This window comes from Macaca nemestrina, chromosome 1 (assembly GCF_043159975.1).
Source record: "Macaca nemestrina isolate mMacNem1 chromosome 1, mMacNem.hap1, whole genome shotgun sequence".
Classification (NCBI taxonomy): Eukaryota; Metazoa; Chordata; class Mammalia; order Primates; family Cercopithecidae; genus Macaca; species Macaca nemestrina.
In genome coordinates, this window is record NC_092125.1 from 20,641,845 (window position 1) to 20,658,329 (window position 16,485).

A 16,485-nucleotide genomic window follows, 5' to 3' on the forward strand; every position below is an offset into this window, starting at 1 on the left:
CCAAAGGCAGATTGAAAATACAGTCTTCACAGAGCGCAAACCCTGAGGATACAGCGGCCTAACTTTTTTAATGCCCAGGTTTTACAGGGCCAACTGCAAGACTTGACTCTGTGTGGATTTTGGCCTACTTATGGGGTCCTGGAACCAATCCCCTGTGGATACTGACACCCAACTGTATTTTCTGATTTCTCTTGTGGTTTCTTCTTTAACCCATTGGTTGTTTAAGAAAATATCTGAATCTCTTCAAATACCTGAGACTGGATAATTTATTAAAAAGAGACATTTATTTCTCTCAGTTCTCAAGGCTGGGGTGTCCAAGGTCAAGTCATCAGCCCATTCAGTGTCTAAGGAGGGCCCAGTCTCTCCTTCCAAGATGACACAACGTTGCTTCATCTTTCAGAGGGGAAGAACATTGTGTCCCCACACGGAGGAGACGGAGGGAATGAACCCACTCAAGTCCTTTTCTAAGGGCTCTAATTTCATCCATAAGGACTTCTACCCTCATGAGATAATCGCCTCCTAAAGAATCCACCTTTTTACCCTTTTTTTTTTTTTGAGACAGGGTCTCATTGTATTGCCCCTACGGCAGTGCAGTAGCCTGTAGCCTGATCATGGCTCACTGCAGCCTTGACCTCCCAGGCTCAACCAGTCCTCCTGCTTCAGCCTCCTGAGTAGCTGGGACTACAGGCCTGCACCACCACGCCCACCGAATTTGGTGTTTATTCTAGAGACAAGTTTTGCCATTTTGCCCTGGCTGGTCTTGAACTCCTGGGCTCGAACAATCTGACTGCCTTTCCCTTCCAAAGTGCTGGGATGACAGCGTTAGCCACCACCCCAGGCCAGTGCCCACCTCTTAATACTATCATATTGGCAAATAAATTTCAGCATATAAATTTTGGGGGACATTCAGACCATAGCAGTGTGTTCTTTACTTTCCAAAAAGAAAACAGGTCAGTTTATCAGTTTTCCTTGTATTATTGATTTTTAACTCGATTTTGTTGTGGTCAGAGAAGACATTTGATAATACGCTGTTCGCCCTTCGCCAGCCTCGACGACTCTGGGTGAGGGGGCAAGAGGGGGCCTCGCAGGATTCCTGAGCGGCAGGGATCCCAAAGAATACCTGCGCGACAGCGCGGAGGACCCGACGGGGTCCCAGGATCGTGGGCTGTGGGCCCTGACGCCTCGGAGCACTCCCTGTTCCGAGCGGGCCCGACGTGGTGGAAGCTCGGGAGCTCGGCAGCCGGGAGAGGCAGCAGGCGAAGAGGCTCCGGGATCCCGATCCGAGCACGACGACCCCGGGCTGGCGGTGCGGGCTGGAAGCCGGCGGGCATGGCTGGGCCGGGCTCTTGGGGCAGCCAGGCGCCTCTGCCGGCGTCTACGGCCATACCACCCTGAACGCGCCCGATCTCGTCTGATCTCGGAAGCTAAGCAGGGTCGGGCCTGGTTAGTACTTGGATGGGAGACCGCCTGGGAATACCGGGTGCTGTAGGCTTTTTGGCTTGCTTTCTTCTCTTTCTTTCTTTTCTACCTTCCTTTCTTCCCTTCTCTCACTCACTCTTCTTTCTTTCTTTCCTTCTTTCTCTCTTTCTTTCCTTTCTTTCTTTCTTTCTTTCCTTTTTTCTCTCTCTCCCTCTATCTCGCTCTTTCTCTCTCTTGTGCTTTCCTTCTTACTTTCATTCTTTTCTGTTTCTTCCCTTGCTATCTTTCCTTTCTTTCTTTGTCTCTCTCTCTTTCTTTCTTTCGTTCTGCTGTCTTTCCTTCTTTCTTTCTTTCTACCTATCTTTCTTTCTATCCTTCCTCCTTTCTTTCCTTCTTTCTTTCTCTCTCCCTCTCTCTTGCTTGCTCTTTCTTTCTTTCCTTCTTTCATTCTTTTCTTTTTCTTCCCTTGCTATCTTCCTTTTCTTTCTTCTCGTTCTTTCTTCTTTCTTTCTTTCCTTCTTTCTTTCTTTCTCCTATCTCTCTGTCCCTTTCTTTCTCTCTCTTTCTTTATTTCATTCTTTCCTTGTTTCTTGCTTTTCTTTCTCACTTTCTTTTCTTCCTTTCTCTTTCTTTCTTTCTTTCTTTCTTTCTTTCTTTCTTTCTTTCTTTCTTTCTTTCTTCTCTTTTTGCTCCTTTCTTTCTTTCTTTCTTTCCTTCCTTCTTTCTTTCCTTCCTTCTTTCTTTCTTTCCTTCCTTCTTTCTTTCTTTCCTTCTTTCTTTCTGTCTTTCCTTTTTCTTCCAGACGGAGTCTCGCTGTCACCCAGCCTGGAGTGCAGTGGCAAGATCTCGGCTCACTGCAAGCTCCGCCTCCCGGGTTCACGCCATTCTCCTGCCTCAGCCTCCCAAGCAGCTGGGACTACAGGCGCCCGCCACCACGCCCGGCTCATGTTTTGTAGTTTTAGTGGAGACGGGGTTTCACCGTGTTAGCCAGGCTGGTCTGGATCTCCTGACCTCGTGATCCACCCGCCTCGGCCTCCCAAAGTGCTGGCATTACAGGCGTGATCCACCGCGCCCGGCCTGCTGTAGGCTTTTGTGGCTTCCCCTCTCCCTCCCTTGCCCCTACTATCGCCATGCTTCCCAACCTCCCCGGACTCTGCTCCCCCCTTGTCGCCCGCCTACACCCCCGCCGCAGCCGGGGACCTCCTCCTGGGGGTCCGCCACCAAAGCACCACCGGGCAGCAGCATCCCACCGCTTGCGCCTCGCCGCCGCCCGGCCAGGAGCCCGGCTCCAGCCCTGGAGGGCAGGAGGCCGGACCCCAAAGGCGCAGGCGCGGGTTCCCTGCCGTTCCCGGCGCCTTCCCGCTCCCGGAACGCACAGGCGATTCAATCCATTCACCGGGCGGGCGCCGCCGCAACCTTCCAAACCGGGGGAAGGGGCGGGCAGGGCCAGCGGGTGCCACAGACGCCAGCCGAGACCTCCGCTCCAGAACGCAGGGGCTGCTTTATCCGGGGGAAGGACATTGCTTCGCCAGCAACCAGGAAAACAGTCCCTGTGCACCCGGATTCCCATTGCCACCAACTTCGCGTAAACTCCAGTCCCGAGGACACGCCAGAGACCCAGGCCTCGGGCCCCGTGGGCACGCCCGGTGCCACGGCTCCCGCCAAAAGGGCGGGCGCACTCTGCAAATCAAGGGGCCCACCGCACCGCACCAAGAGCACAGGGAGGTGCCAACACAGGAAGGAGCCTACGAAACCCACCCCCAAAGCAAGCAATTAATCCAAGACAAAACCCGTCTCAGCGCTCCGTTGCTCCTCTCGCATGGACGGCCTGGCCACCCTGTTCTGGCCCAGCCCAAGCCCCCTCCACCCTATCCCGGCCTGCTCAAAAGGGCCCTGCCTACGGGAGCAGGGCGCTCCCTCTCCAAGGCTCTATCGCTCTCGCTCTCTAGCTCCCTGCCCCTCTCTCTTCTGGGTTTGCCCCTGCACCTCGCGCTATTTCTGTCGCCTTTCCTCTGTCTCTCCCTCTCTGTCTGTCTTTCTCGCTCTCTCTGTCCCTCTCTCTATCTCTGCCTCTCTGTCTCTTTCCCTCTCCACCTCCCCTGTCTCTCTCGATCGCTGTCTCTCTCCCTCCCTCGGTTTCAATCTCTCCATCTATCTCTTCCTTGCTCTCCTTCAAGCCGTTTGTGTGTGCACGTATGTGTGTGTGTGTGTGTGTGTGTGTGTGTGTGTGTGTGTCTGTGTCTGTGTCTGAGCGCGCGCGCGTGTGTGGGTTCCCGCGCGCGAGCGCCCGGGTGTGTCTGTGTGTGGGGCTGTGGATTTGCTGCTGGTGGTGGTGGGGTGTTTCTGGGTTTCTCTCAGCCCCTCTCGCCGGGGATCAGGCTGCCGGCTCTAGTGCCAGCCCGGGGCAAAGCAGGGCCATCCCCCAACACCCCAGCCCCCACGCCCTCTTGCCCACCGGCCGGGTCTTGGTCGGGACAAGCCACCGTGGTGGGGGCGTTGTGAGAAAAAGGCCAGGCGCGGCTGGGCCGGCTGTTCGCCCTTGGCCAGCCCTGACGCCTCTGGGGGTGTGGGCCAAGAGGGGGCCTCGCAGGAGCTCCCCAGCGGCCAGGGATCCAAAAGAATACCTCCACGACAGGGCGGAGGACCCGCCGGGGTCCCAGGATCGTGGGCCCTGGGCCCCGACGCCTCGGAGCACTCCCTGTTCCGAGCGGGCCCGACGTGGTGGAAGCTCGGGAGCTCGGCAGCCGGGAGAGGCAGCAGGCGAAGAGGCTCCGGGATCCCGATCCGAGCACGACGACCCCGGGCTGGCGGTGCGGGCTGGAAGCCGGCGGGCATGGCTGGGCCGGGCTCTTGGGGCAGCCAGGCGCCTCTGCCGGCGTCTACGGCCATACCACCCTGAACGCGCCCGATCTCGTCTGATCTCGGAAGCTAAGCAGGGTCGGGCCTGGTTAGTACTTGGATGGGAGACCGCCTGGGAATACCGGGTGCTGTAGGCTTTTTGGCTTGCTTTCTTCTCTTTCTTTCTTTTCTACCTTCCTTTCTTCCCTTCTCTCACTCACTCTTCTTTCTTTCTTTCCTTCTTTCTCTCTTTCTTTCCTTTCTTTCTTTCTTTCCTTCTTTCTTTCTCTCTCTCCCTCTTTCTATCTCGCTCTTTCTCTCTCTTGTGCTTTCCTTCTTACTTTCATTCTTTTCTGTTTCTCCCCTTGCTATCTTTCCTTTCTTTCTTTGTCTCTCTCTCTTTCTCTTTCTTTCTTCCTTCCTTCCTTTCTTCCTTCCTCTCTATCTCTCTATCACTCTTTCTTTCTTTCTTTCCTTCCTTCTTTCTTTCTCTTTGTTTTCTTTCTTTCTTTCCTTCTTTCTCTCTCTCTCTCTTTCTCACTCTTTCTCTCTTTCTTTCCTTCTTTTCTTTTTCTTCCTTTGCTATCTTTGTTTTCTTTCTTTCTCTTTTCTTTTCTTTCCTTCTTTCTTTCTTTCTCCTATCTCTCTGTCTCTTTCTTTCTCTTTCTCTTTCTTTATTTCGTTCTTTCCTTTTCTCTTGCTTTTCTTTCTTTCTCACTTTCTTCCTTTCTCTTTCTTTCTTTCTTTCATTCTTTCTTCGGTCTTTGCCTCTTTCTTCCTTTCTTTCTTTCCTTCTTACTTTCATTCTTTTCTTTTTCTTCCCTTACTATCTTTCCCTTCTTTCTTTCTCTCTCTTTCTTTCTCTCTCTTTCTTTCTCTCTCTCTCTTTCTCTCTCTTTCTTTCTTTCTTTCTTTTCTTTCTTTCTTTCTTTCTTTCTTTCTTTCTTTCTTTCTTTCTTTCTTTCTTTCTTTCTTTCTTTCTTTCTTTCTTTCTTTCTTTCTTTCTTTCTTTCTTTCTTTCTTTCCTACTTGGTTTCTTTCTTTCTTTCCTTTTTCTTCCAGACGGAGTCTCACTCTGTCACCCAACCTGGAGTGCAGTGGCAAGATCTGGGCCCACTGCAAGCTCCGCCTCCCGGGTTCACGCCATTCTCCTGCCTCAGCCTCCTGAGTAGCTGGGATTACAGGCATGCACCACCACACCTGGCTAATTTTGTATTTTTAGTAGAGACGGGGTTTCTCCATGTTGGTTAGCTTGGTCTTGGTCTGGAACTCCCAACTTCAGGCGATCCACCCACTTTCCCAAAGTGCTAGGATACCCAAAGTGCTAGGATTACAGGCGTGAGTCACCAGCGCCCGGTCAGACTAGGGGTATAGTTTTAGGCTTCTGCTTGGCTTTCCTTTTCTGTGATGAATTTCACCTCACAGTCTTAGGATATGGTGAGGAGTTTTAGGCATCGATCTTCATATGGGATATTATTCTACAGTTTTCTCTTGTAAAATCTTTGTCTTGCTTTGGTATCAGGGCAATTGTAGCCTCATAGAATGAGTTAGGGAATACTCCCTCCTCTTCAAGGTTTTGGCAGGATTAACAAGGATTACTATTCGTTCTCTAAATATTTGATAGAGAAGTCAAGTCCAAGGCTTTTTTTTTTTTTTTTTTTTTTTTTTTTTTTTTTTTTTTTTTGGCAGGAGATATTGGGTTACTGATTCAGTCTCCTTACTAGTTACTCGTCTATTCAGATTTTCACTTTCTTTGTGATTTAGTCTTGGTAGGGTTCATGTTCCTAGGAATTTGTCCATTTCATCCAAGTTATCCAATATGTTGGTGTACAATTGTTCTTAGCACTCTCTTACAATCCTATTCATTTATTTCTTTGAGACAGGATCTCATCTGTCACCCAGGCTAGAGTGCAGTGGTGTGATCTAGGCTCATTACAACCTCCACCTCCCAGGTTCAAGCGATCCTCCTACCTCAGCCTCCTCAGTAGCTGGGACAACAGGCTTTTGCCATCAAGATGGGCTGAATTTTCTTCTTTCTTTCTTTCTTTCTTTCTTTCTTTCTTTCTTTCTTTAATTTATTTTTTTTCTTTCCTTTTTATCTTTTTTTTTTTTTTTTTTTTTTTTTTTTTTTTGTAGAGACCGGGTTTGACCATGTCTCCCAGGCTGGTCTTGAACTCCTGAGCTAAAGTGATTCACCTGCCTGAACCTCCCGAGTAGCTGGGATTACAGGGGCCTACCACCACACCCGGCTATTTTTTTTTTGTATTTTTAGTAGAGATGGTTTCACCATGTTGGCCAGGTTAGTCTTGAACTCCTAACCTCAAGTGATCTGCATGCCTCGGCCTCCCAAAGTGCTGGGATTATAGGTGTGAGCCACTTCACCCTGCCAATCGTTTTCATTTTGACTGGATCCAATAGTAATGTCCCCACTTCCATTTCTGATTTTAGTAATTTGAGTATTCTCTCTTTTTTTCTTAGTCACTCCATAAAGTTTGTCAATTTTATCTTTTAAAAAACCAACTTTCAGTTTTGTTGATTTTCTCCATTTTTGTATTTTCTGTTTTATTTATTTCTGAATTAATCTTTCTTTCTTTCCTTCCTAGGGTTTAATTTGTTCTTTTCTAGTGCCTAAAGTGTAAATTTAGAGTGCTAATTTGAGGTCCTTTGGGTGTTTTTTGTTTTGTTTCCTTTTGAGAGGGAGTCTCGCTCTTGTTGGCCAGGCTGGAGTGCAATGGTGCGATCTCGGCTCACTGCAACCTCTGCCTCCCAGGTTTAAGCAATTCTCTTGCTTCAGCCTCCCAAGTCGCTGGGATTACAGGCGCCTGCCACCACAACCGGCTAATTTTGTATTTTCAGCAGAGACAGGGTTTCTCCCTGTTGTTCAGGCTAGTCTCGAACTCCTGACCTCAGGTGATTGGCTCACCTCAGCCTCCCAAAGTGCTGGGATTACAGGCATTAACCGCGACGCCTGGCTTTCTTTAGGTTTTTTTCATGTAAGCATTTCACACTATAAATTTCCCTGTTAGCACTGCTTTCACTGCATCCCAAAGTTTGGCTATGCTGTGTTTTCATTTTCATTCATTTCTGAGTACAGCTGAGCCTTGAACAACATGGGTTTGAACTGCAAGGGTGCACTTATACAGGAATTGTTTTCAATAAGTACAGTAGGTCCTCTGATTTCATTAATTCTGCATCTGTAACCAAAGGCAGATTGAAAATACAGTCTTCACAGAGCGCAAACCCTGAGGATACAGCGGCCTAACTTTTTTAATGCCCAGGTTTTACAGGGCCAACTGCAAGACTTGACTCTGTGTGGATTTTGGCCTACTTATGGGGTCCTGGAACCAATCCCCTGTGGATACTGACACCCAACTGTATTTTCTGATTTCTCTTGTGGTTTCTTCTTTAACCCATTGGTTGTTTAAGAAAATATCTGAATCTCTTCAAATACCTGAGACTGGATAATTTATTAAAAAGAGACATTTATTTCTCTCAGTTCTCAAGGCTGGGGTGTCCAAGGTCAAGTCATCAGCCCATTCAGTGTCTAAGGAGGGCCCAGTCTCTCCTTCCAAGATGACACAACGTTGCTTCATCTTTCAGAGGGGAAGAACATTGTGTCCCCACACGGAGGAGACGGAGGGAATGAACCCACTCAAGTCCTTTTCTAAGGGCTCTAATTTCATCCATAAGGACTTCTACCCTCATGAGATAATCGCCTCCTAAAGAATCCACCTTTTTACCCTTTTTTTTTTTTTGAGACAGGGTCTCATTGTATTGCCCCTACGGCAGTGCAGTAGCCTGTAGCCTGATCATGGCTCACTGCAGCCTTGACCTCCCAGGCTCAACCAGTCCTCCTGCTTCAGCCTCCTGAGTAGCTGGGACTACAGGCCTGCACCACCACGCCCACCGAATTTGGTGTTTATTCTAGAGACAAGTTTTGCCATTTTGCCCTGGCTGGTCTTGAACTCCTGGGCTCGAACAATCTGACTGCCTTTCCCTTCCAAAGTGCTGGGATGACAGCGTTAGCCACCACCCCAGGCCAGTGCCCACCTCTTAATACTATCATATTGGCAAATAAATTTCAGCATATAAATTTTGGGGGACATTCAGACCATAGCAGTGTGTTCTTTACTTTCCAAAAAGAAAACAGGTCAGTTTATCAGTTTTCCTTGTATTATTGATTTTTAACTCGATTTTGTTGTGGTCAGAGAAGACATTTGATAATACGCTGTTCGCCCTTCGCCAGCCTCGACGACTCTGGGTGAGGGGGCAAGAGGGGGCCTCGCAGGATTCCTGAGCGGCAGGGATCCCAAAGAATACCTGCGCGACAGCGCGGAGGACCCGACGGGGTCCCAGGATCGTGGGCTGTGGGCCCTGACGCCTCGGAGCACTCCCTGTTCCGAGCGGGCCCGACGTGGTGGAAGCTCGGGAGCTCGGCAGCCGGGAGAGGCAGCAGGCGAAGAGGCTCCGGGATCCCGATCCGAGCACGACGACCCCGGGCTGGCGGTGCGGGCTGGAAGCCGGCGGGCATGGCTGGGCCGGGCTCTTGGGGCAGCCAGGCGCCTCTGCCGGCGTCTACGGCCATACCACCCTGAACGCGCCCGATCTCGTCTGATCTCGGAAGCTAAGCAGGGTCGGGCCTGGTTAGTACTTGGATGGGAGACCGCCTGGGAATACCGGGTGCTGTAGGCTTTTTGGCTTGCTTTCTTCTCTTTCTTTCTTTTCTACCTTCCTTTCTTCCCTTCTCTCACTCACTCTTCTTTCTTTCTTTCCTTCTTTCTCTCTTTCTTTCCTTTCTTTCTTTCTTTCTTTCCTTTTTTCTCTCTCTCCCTCTATCTCGCTCTTTCTCTCTCTTTTGCTTTCCTTCTTACTTTCATTCTTTTCTGTTTCTTCCCTTGCTATCTTTCCTTTCTTTCTTTGTCTCTCTCTCTTTCTTTCTTTCGTTCTGCTGTCTTTCCTTCTTTCTTTCTTTCTACCTATCTTTCTTTCTATCCTTCCTCCTTTCTTTCCTTCTTTCTTTCTCTCTCCCTCTCTCTTGCTTGCTCTTTCTTTCTTTCCTTCTTTCATTCTTTTCTTTTTCTTCCCTTGCTATCTTCCTTTTCTTTCTTCTCGTTCTTTCTTCTTTCTTTCTTTCCTTCTTTCTTTCTTTCTCCTATCTCTCTGTCCCTTTCTTTCTCTCTCTTTCTTTATTTCATTCTTTCCTTGTTTCTTGCTTTTCTTTCTCACTTTCTTTTCTTCCTTTCTCTTTCTTTCTTTCTTTCTTTCTTTCTTTCTTTCTTTCTTTCTTTCTTTCTTTCTTTCTTTCTTCTCTTTTTGCTCCTTTCTTTCTTTCTTTCTTTCCTTCCTTCTTTCTTTCCTTCCTTCTTTCTTTCTTTCCTTCCTTCTTTCTTTCTTTCCTTCTTTCTTTCTGTCTTTCCTTTTTCTTCCAGACGGAGTCTCGCTGTCACCCAGCCTGGAGTGCAGTGGCAAGATCTCGGCTCACTGCAAGCTCCGCCTCCCGGGTTCACGCCATTCTCCTGCCTCAGCCTCCCAAGCAGCTGGGACTACAGGCGCCCGCCACCACGCCCGGCTCATGTTTTGTAGTTTTAGTGGAGACGGGGTTTCACCGTGTTAGCCAGGCTGGTCTGGATCTCCTGACCTCGTGATCCACCCGCCTCGGCCTCCCAAAGTGCTGGCATTACAGGCGTGATCCACCGCGCCCGGCCTGCTGTAGGCTTTTGTGGCTTCCCCTCTCCCTCCCTTGCCCCTACTATCGCCATGCTTCCCAACCTCCCCGGACTCTGCTCCCCCCTTGTCGCCCGCCTACACCCCCGCCGCAGCCGGGGACCTCCTCCTGGGGGTCCGCCACCAAAGCACCACCGGGCAGCAGCATCCCACCGCTTGCGCCTCGCCGCCGCCCGGCCAGGAGCCCGGCTCCAGCCCTGGAGGGCAGGAGGCCGGACCCCAAAGGCGCAGGCGCGGGTTCCCTGCCGTTCCCGGCGCCTTCCCGCTCCCGGAACGCACAGGCGATTCAATCCATTCACCGGGCGGGCGCCGCCGCAACCTTCCAAACCGGGGGAAGGGGCGGGCAGGGCCAGCGGGTGCCACAGACGCCAGCCGAGACCTCCGCTCCAGAACGCAGGGGCTGCTTTATCCGGGGGAAGGACATTGCTTCGCCAGCAACCAGGAAAACAGTCCCTGTGCACCCGGATTCCCATTGCCACCAACTTCGCGTAAACTCCAGTCCCGAGGACACGCCAGAGACCCAGGCCTCGGGCCCCGTGGGCACGCCCGGTGCCACGGCTCCCGCCAAAAGGGCGGGCGCACTCTGCAAATCAAGGGGCCCACCGCACCGCACCAAGAGCACAGGGAGGTGCCAACACAGGAAGGAGCCTACGAAACCCACCCCCAAAGCAAGCAATTAATCCAAGACAAAACCCGTCTCAGCGCTCCGTTGCTCCTCTCGCATGGACGGCCTGGCCACCCTGTTCTGGCCCAGCCCAAGCCCCCTCCACCCTATCCCGGCCTGCTCAAAAGGGCCCTGCCTACGGGAGCAGGGCGCTCCCTCTCCAAGGCTCTATCGCTCTCGCTCTCTAGCTCCCTGCCCCTCTCTCTTCTGGGTTTGCCCCTGCACCTCGCGCTATTTCTGTCGCCTTTCCTCTGTCTCTCCCTCTCTGTCTGTCTTTCTCGCTCTCTCTGTCCCTCTCTCTATCTCTGCCTCTCTGTCTCTTTCCCTCTCCACCTCCCCTGTCTCTCTCGATCGCTGTCTCTCTCCCTCCCTCGGTTTCAATCTCTCCATCTATCTCTTCCTTGCTCTCCTTCAAGCCGTTTGTGTGTGCACGTATGTGTGTGTGTGTGTGTGTGTGTGTGTGTGTGTGTGTCTGTGTCTGTGTCTGAGCGCGCGCGCGTGTGTGGGTTCCCGCGCGCGAGCGCCCGGGTGTGTCTGTGTGTGGGGCTGTGGATTTGCTGCTGGTGGTGGTGGGGTGTTTCTGGGTTTCTCTCAGCCCCTCTCGCCGGGGATCAGGCTGCCGGCTCTAGTGCCAGCCCGGGGCAAAGCAGGGCCATCCCCCAACACCCCAGCCCCCACGCCCTCTTGCCCACCGGCCGGGTCTTGGTCGGGACAAGCCACCGTGGTGGGGGCGTTGTGAGAAAAAGGCCAGGCGCGGCTGGGCCGGCTGTTCGCCCTTGGCCAGCCCTGACGCCTCTGGGGGTGTGGGCCAAGAGGGGGCCTCGCAGGAGCTCCCCAGCGGCCAGGGATCCAAAAGAATACCTCCACGACAGGGCGGAGGACCCGCCGGGGTCCCAGGATCGTGGGCCCTGGGCCCCGACGCCTCGGAGCACTCCCTGTTCCGAGCGGGCCCGACGTGGTGGAAGCTCGGGAGCTCGGCAGCCGGGAGAGGCAGCAGGCGAAGAGGCTCCGGGATCCCGATCCGAGCACGACGACCCCGGGCTGGCGGTGCGGGCTGGAAGCCGGCGGGCATGGCTGGGCCGGGCTCTTGGGGCAGCCAGGCGCCTCTGCCGGCGTCTACGGCCATACCACCCTGAACGCGCCCGATCTCGTCTGATCTCGGAAGCTAAGCAGGGTCGGGCCTGGTTAGTACTTGGATGGGAGACCGCCTGGGAATACCGGGTGCTGTAGGCTTTTTGGCTTGCTTTCTTCTCTTTCTTTCTTTTCTACCTTCCTTTCTTCCCTTCTCTCACTCACTCTTCTTTCTTTCTTTCCTTCTTTCTCTCTTTCTTTCCTTTCTTTCTTTCTTTCCTTCTTTCTTTCTCTCTCTCCCTCTTTCTATCTCGCTCTTTCTCTCTCTTGTGCTTTCCTTCTTACTTTCATTCTTTTCTGTTTCTCCCCTTGCTATCTTTCCTTTCTTTCTTTGTCTCTCTCTCTTTCTCTTTCTTTCTTCCTTCCTTCCTTTCTTCCTTCCTCTCTATCTCTCTATCACTCTTTCTTTCTTTCTTTCCTTCCTTCTTTCTTTCTCTTTGTTTTCTTTCTTTCTTTCCTTCTTTCTCTCTCTCTCTCTTTCTCACTCTTTCTCTCTTTCTTTCCTTCTTTTCTTTTTCTTCCTTTGCTATCTTTGTTTTCTTTCTTTCTCTTTTCTTTTCTTTCCTTCTTTCTTTCTTTCTCCTATCTCTCTGTCTCTTTCTTTCTCTTTCTCTTTCTTTATTTCGTTCTTTCCTTTTCTCTTGCTTTTCTTTCTTTCTCACTTTCTTCCTTTCTCTTTCTTTCTTTCTTTCATTCTTTCTTCGGTCTTTGCCTCTTTCTTCCTTTCTTTCTTTCCTTCTTACTTTCATTCTTTTCTTTTTCTTCCCTTACTATCTTTCCCTTCTTTCTTTCTCTCTCTTTCTTTCTCTCTCTTTCTTTCTCTCTCTCTCTTTCTCTCTCTCTTTCTTTCTTTCTTTTCTTTCTTTCTTTCTTTCTTTCTTTCTTTCTTTCTTTCTTTCTTTCTTTCTTTCTTTCTTTCTTTCTTTCTTTCTTTCTTTCTTTCTTTCTTTCTTTCCTACTTGGTTTCTTTCTTTCTTTCCTTTTTCTTCCAGACGGAGTCTCACTCTGTCACCCAACCTGGAGTGCAGTGGCAAGATCTGGGCCCACTGCAAGCTCCGCCTCCCGGGTTCACGCCATTCTCCTGCCTCAGCCTCCTGAGTAGCTGGGATTACAGGCATGCACCACCACACCTGGCTAATTTTGTATTTTTAGTAGAGACGGGGTTTCTCCATGTTGGTTAGCTTGGTCTTGGTCTGGAACTCCCAACTTCAGGCGATCCACCCACTTTCCCAAAGTGCTAGGATACCCAAAGTGCTAGGATTACAGGCGTGAGTCACCAGCGCCCGGTCAGACTAGGGGTATAGTTTTAGGCTTCTGCTTGGCTTTCCTTTTCTGTGATGAATTTCACCTCACAGTCTTAGGATATGGTGAGGAGTTTTAGGCATCGATCTTCATATGGGATATTATTCTACAGTTTTCTCTTGTAAAATCTTTGTCTTGCTTTGGTATCAGGGCAATTGTAGCCTCATAGAATGAGTTAGGGAATACTCCCTCCTCTTCAAGGTTTTGGCAGGATTAACAAGGATTACTATTCGTTCTCTAAATATTTGATAGAGAAGTCAAGTCCAAGGCTTTTTTTTTTTTTTTTTTTTTTTTTTTTTTTTGGCAGGAGATATTGGGTTACTGATTCAGTCTCCTTACTAGTTACTCGTCTATTCAGATTTTCACTTTCTTTGTGATTTAGTCTTGGTAGGGTTCATGTTCCTAGGAATTTGTCCATTTCATCCAAGTTATCCAATATGTTGGTGTACAATTGTTCTTAGCACTCTCTTACAATCCTATTCATTTATTTCTTTGAGACAGGATCTCATCTGTCACCCAGGCTAGAGTGCAGTGGTGTGATCTAGGCTCATTACAACCTCCACCTCCCAGGTTCAAGCGATCCTCCTACCTCAGCCTCCTCAGTAGCTGGGACAACAGGCTTTTGCCATCAAGATGGGCTGAATTTTCTTCTTTCTTTCTTTCTTTCTTTCTTTCTTTCTTTCTTTAATTTATTTTTTTTCTTTCCTTTTTATCTTTTTTTTTTTTTTTTTTTTTTTTTTTTTTTTTTTTTTGTAGAGACCGGGTTTGACCATGTCTCCCAGGCTGGTCTTGAACTCCTGAGCTAAAGTGATTCACCTGCCTGAACCTCCCGAGTAGCTGGGATTACAGGGGCCTACCACCACACCCGGCTCTTTTTTTTTTTGTATTTTTAGTAGAGATGGTTTCACCATGTTGGCCAGGTTAGTCTTGAACTCCTAACCTCAAGTGATCTGCATGCCTCGGCCTCCCAAAGTGCTGGGATTATAGGTGTGAGCCACTTCACCCTGCCAATCGTTTTCATTTTGACTGGATCCAATAGTAATGTCCCCACTTCCATTTCTGATTTTAGTAATTTGAGTATTCTCTCTTTTTTTCTTAGTCACTCCATAAAGTTTGTCAATTTTATCTTTTAAAAAACCAACTTTCAGTTTTGTTGATTTTCTCCATTTTTGTATTTTCTGTTTTATTTATTTCTGAATTAATCTTTCTTTCTTTCCTTCCTAGGGTTTAATTTGTTCTTTTCTAGTGCCTAAAGTGTAAATTTAGAGTGCTAATTTGAGGTCCTTTGGGTGTTTTTTGTTTTGTTTCCTTTTGAGAGGGAGTCTCGCTCTTGTTGGCCAGGCTGGAGTGCAATGGTGCGATCTCGGCTCACTGCAACCTCTGCCTCCCAGGTTTAAGCAATTCTCTTGCTTCAGCCTCCCAAGTCGCTGGGATTACAGGCGCCTGCCACCACAACCGGCTAATTTTGTATTTTCAGCAGAGACAGGGTTTCTCCCTGTTGTTCAGGCTAGTCTCGAACTCCTGACCTCAGGTGATTGGCTCACCTCAGCCTCCCAAAGTGCTGGGATTACAGGCATTAACCGCGACGCCTGGCTTTCTTTAGGTTTTTTTCATGTAAGCATTTCACACTATAAATTTCCCTGTTAGCACTGCTTTCACTGCATCCCAAAGTTTGGCTATGCTGTGTTTTCATTTTCATTCATTTCTGAGTACAGCTGAGCCTTGAACAACATGGGTTTGAACTGCAAGGGTGCACTTATACAGGAATTGTTTTCAATAAGTACAGTAGGTCCCCTGATTTCATTAATTCTGCATCTGTAACCAAAGGCAGATTGAAAATACAGTCTTCACAGAGCGCAAACCCTGAGGATACAGCGGCCTAACTTTTTTAATGCCCAGGTTTTACAGGGCCAACTGCAAGACTTGACTCTGTGTGGATTTTGGCCTACTTATGGGGTCCTGGAACCAATCCCCTGTGGATACTGACACCCAACTGTATTTTCTGATTTCTCTTGTGGTTTCTTCTTTAACCCATTGGTTGTTTAAGAAAATATCTGAATCTCTTCAAATACCTGAGACTGGATAATTTATTAAAAAGAGACATTTATTTCTCTCAGTTCTCAAGGCTGGGGTGTCCAAGGTCAAGTCATCAGCCCATTCAGTGTCTAAGGAGGGCCCAGTCTCTCCTTCCAAGATGACACAACGTTGCTTCATCTTTCAGAGGGGAAGAACATTGTGTCCCCACACGGAGGAGACGGAGGGAATGAACCCACTCAAGTCCTTTTCTAAGGGCTCTAATTTCATCCATAAGGACTTCTACCCTCATGAGATAATCGCCTCCTAAAGAATCCACCTTTTTACCCTTTTTTTTTTTTTGAGACAGGGTCTCATTGTATTGCCCCTACGGCAGCGCAGTAGCCTGTAGCCTGATCATGGCTCACTGCAGCCTTGACCTCCCAGGCTCAACCAGTCCTCCTGCTTCAGCCTCCTGAGTAGCTGGGACTACAGGCCTGCACCACCACGCCCACCGAATTTGGTGTTTATTCTAGAGACAAGTTTTGCCATTTTGCCCTGGCTGGTCTTGAACTCCTGGGCTCGAACAATCTGACTGCCTTTCCCTTCCAAAGTGCTGGGATGACAGCGTTAGCCACCACCCCAGGCCAGTGCCCACCTCTTAATACTATCATATTGGCAAATAAATTTCAGCATATAAATTTTGGGGGACATTCAGACCATAGCAGTGTGTTCTTTACTTTCCAAAAAGAAAACAGGTCAGTTTATCAGTTTTCCTTGTATTATTGATTTTTAACTCGATTTTGTTGTGGTCAGAGAAGACATTTGATAATACGCTGTTCGCCCTTCGCCAGCCTCGACGACTCTGGGTGAGGGGGCAAGAGGGGGCCTCGCAGGATTCCTGAGCGGCAGGGATCCCAAAGAATACCTGCGCGACAGCGCGGAGGACCCGACGGGGTCCCAGGATCGTGGGCTGTGGGCCCTGACGCCTCGGAGCACTCCCTGTTCCGAGCGGGCCCGACGTGGTGGAAGCTCGGGAGCTCGGCAGCCGGGAGAGGCAGCAGGCGAAGAGGCTCCGGGATCCCGATCCGAGCACGACGACCCCGGGCTGGCGGTGCGGGCTGGAAGCCGGCGGGCATGGCTGGGCCGGGCTCTTGGGGCAGCCAGGCGCCTCTGCCGGCGTCTACGGCCATACCACCCTGAACGCGCCCGATCTCGTCTGATCTCGGAAGCTAAGCAGGGTCGGGCCTGGTTAGTACTTGGATGGGAGACCGCCTGGGAATACCGGGTGCTGTAGGCTTTTTGGCTTGCTTTCTTCTCTTTCTTTCTTTTCTACCTTCCTTTCTTCCCTTCTCTCACTCACTCTTCTTTCTTTCTTTCCTTCTTTCTCTCTT

General features: G+C 49.7%; 5 non-coding genes across 5 annotated transcripts; all 5 read left to right on the forward strand.

The window, feature by feature from the left end:
* The first annotated feature begins 1,373 nt into the window (after positions 1–1,373).
* LOC139360533 (5S ribosomal RNA) lies at positions 1,374–1,492 on the forward strand. The gene has a single exon (XR_011617981.1). It is a non-coding gene; the product is annotated as a 5S ribosomal RNA (ribosomal RNA).
* A 2,804-nt stretch (positions 1,493–4,296) lies between these two features.
* On the forward strand, positions 4,297–4,415 carry LOC139360540 (5S ribosomal RNA). Its single transcript, XR_011617998.1, has one exon. It is a non-coding gene; the product is annotated as a 5S ribosomal RNA (ribosomal RNA).
* A 4,415-nt stretch (positions 4,416–8,830) lies between these two features.
* On the forward strand, positions 8,831–8,949 carry LOC139360543 (5S ribosomal RNA). The gene has a single exon (XR_011618010.1). It is a non-coding gene; the product is annotated as a 5S ribosomal RNA (ribosomal RNA).
* Positions 8,950–11,759: 2,810 nt separating this feature from the next.
* LOC139360547 (5S ribosomal RNA) lies at positions 11,760–11,878 on the forward strand. Its single transcript, XR_011618022.1, has one exon. It is a non-coding gene; the product is annotated as a 5S ribosomal RNA (ribosomal RNA).
* Positions 11,879–16,272: 4,394 nt separating this feature from the next.
* On the forward strand, positions 16,273–16,391 carry LOC139360551 (5S ribosomal RNA). Its single transcript, XR_011618027.1, has one exon. It is a non-coding gene; the product is annotated as a 5S ribosomal RNA (ribosomal RNA).
* The last annotated feature ends 94 nt before the right edge of the window (positions 16,392–16,485 follow it).